Consider the following 2,272-nt stretch of genomic DNA (forward strand, 5'->3'; position numbering starts at 1 on the left):
CGTAGCAGTTGGTCTCAGTTCAACATCTCGGCTCTCTCCATCCTTTCCAGGAAGCTTATGCCCTGTCACTTACCCACATCACCTGTTTGAATTTTCCATAAGGAATGTTTCTAACTCATTCATTCGGTAATTCATTTCCCGTCTGGTCTCACCTGGTCCAGTGTCAGCACAAGCCTTAGGAGCAGCGACCGGCTGCCTCAGCACCTAGGACCATGTCCCCCATGGCAGGGAACCAGTGAGTCTTTATGGAAGGGAATAAAATAATAGGAATTTCCAGTCAGACTATAGACATCGGGAGGAGGAGCTCACGGCGCGTGTCATGACGGGGAAGAATGCTCTGCGAGGGAGAAGGTGCTGGCGCGGGGCGTGGTTCGGTGGATTGAGGGGGGAGGGTCACGGCTGACAGCGGCTCAGTGCAGAGCAGAGGTGAGGCAGGGATGCTCACAGGTTGCTCGGTCCATGAAAGGGCCCGGTTAATGTGTACTGAAGGCTCGTTCAGAACAGTAGTGAGAGGGAACGTCGGAAAGAACATAGACTCACTTTGGAAGCTCCAGAATGCTGGCTAGAGACATCGGGGCTCTAACCTGCGGTTAAAGAGGCCTAAACATTCCGGCTGGGGGGTGTCATGTGAAAAGCGGTGCTTTAGAAAATTCATCTTTTGAGGGTATGCCTTCCATTTTGCCTGTTTTCCAAACTTTCTTCGCCTGAGATCTAAAAATCCCTTCAGTCTTTAAAGACTTTCCCCAAGCTTTTTTCATTCTCAGGGGGTCTGAGCATGCTTAGACACTATTACTCCAGCTTGGCCCACTGTGTGAATAAAAATGGAATATCATAGGCCTGATAGGTGGGTCAGACAACTGCATGTTAGTGTCACGTGTTTGTATGAATGTTGTGTGTCTAAAATAAAATCCCAGGAGGAAGCAAGTTGTGTCGTTTTATAGCTGGCTGCCATTAGTTGGGCCAAATTTTAGAGGTCTACATTGTGGGCATTCTTTATAGATAGAACTGCCTAACATTGCTGTCCCTCGGATACTTAAGTGGCTAAATCTATGCTCTGCCATCCAAGATACTTAATGTTGAGTTCTGTTCTATAGTAGATAAATTTGAGTGAGAATCTAGTTTATGTAGTTTCGAGGAAGAGCTTTTCCATTCGTCTGTTCTTACAGGGATCAACGAAACAGCTGTTAGGCTTCTACATTCGTCCATGAAAGATCTGAAAAGGCCATCACTGCAACTGCTTTGTGCCACTCCCTTCCGCTGAACTCAGCATTTTGATGCAACCAAGGTCCTGCTTATCAGGCAGATAGCAAAGAGGTAAGAAAATACTGACATTCGAGGAGCTTACAGTACTTCACAAATCAGTTTTATTAATTTAAACACAAAATTAATGAAGGAAAATTCTGTACACAATTGTGGACACAACACACTTTTATACAGTAAGGCCAAGATAAACTTTTCAATCTGCAGAGTACAAAAACGTAAAATGGAAAAGGCTAAAAAATCATCAACTTCTGTTTGCTTCAAGCAAAAAAAAAAAAATTGTTAAACAATTTGGAGAATTCACAACTAATTCTAGCAGCAACATGAAACTTCAGAAAAGGAATAGAGTAGCTCTTTAGCTACTTTGGATCAAAGCTGGTGTTTTTCTCCCCAATATTAAAGAGAATTCATCCAAAAAGTAATTTCATGACAGTGGAAGTCTTTATGGATAAATGAGTACCCACACTGATGACTCTCTGAGAAACTGTTTACTTCCCATATTTATGCTTGTCATGTGATACATGACATAGGTGGAGAGTGAAGTTATTTCCTTGGTGATGATGACTGAGTCATGTCCACTGCCGGCAATGAACTTCCCTGGGAGGGTGGGGGGAGAGTGTGCAGGAAAACAGCCGTGAATGTGGGGAGTCATGCAAAGTTTCGCTGATCCCAGATATGTGGCGATGTCCTCTATTTAAACAAGAAAATGCGGACACTATAATCTGAGCACATGAAAGCTTTGCTAGTCTCCAATTCATGAACCATTTTATTAATAAAATATATCATCTGCATTCTTTGTGGGAAGAAGCATTTGAATAATCATTTTTTTCCCAAGTAGTTACATATAATACATTAATGTTGAAAATGAAAAAGTGAGGATGTAAGAGGACTTTCATTTCACATGATTTAAGACACTGCTGTATTATTTCCCCGAGGCCTTTCTAACAGCATAAAAAAAAGAACTGATGTAAAAATTTCGGAAAACAAAATCCTATTAACACTTGACATCCAT

The 2,272-nt window shown here is 42.2% G+C and overlaps 1 long non-coding RNA gene across 1 annotated transcript in view; it reads left to right on the top strand.

Moving 5' to 3' along the window:
- The window catches only part of LOC120585481 (uncharacterized), a 73,007-nt gene extending 71,724 nt beyond the window's left edge, over positions 1-1,283 (top strand). The window contains exon 4 of the long non-coding RNA XR_005648339.1: positions 1,167-1,283. This is a non-coding gene — a long non-coding RNA (uncharacterized LOC120585481). The remainder of the gene's footprint in view (positions 1-1,166) is intronic.
- The last annotated feature ends 989 nt before the right edge of the window (positions 1,284-2,272 follow it).

This window comes from Pteropus medius, unplaced genomic scaffold (assembly GCF_902729225.1).
Source record: "Pteropus medius unplaced genomic scaffold, Ma_sr-lr_union100, whole genome shotgun sequence".
In the NCBI taxonomy this organism is placed as follows: domain Eukaryota; kingdom Metazoa; phylum Chordata; class Mammalia; order Chiroptera; family Pteropodidae; genus Pteropus; species Pteropus medius.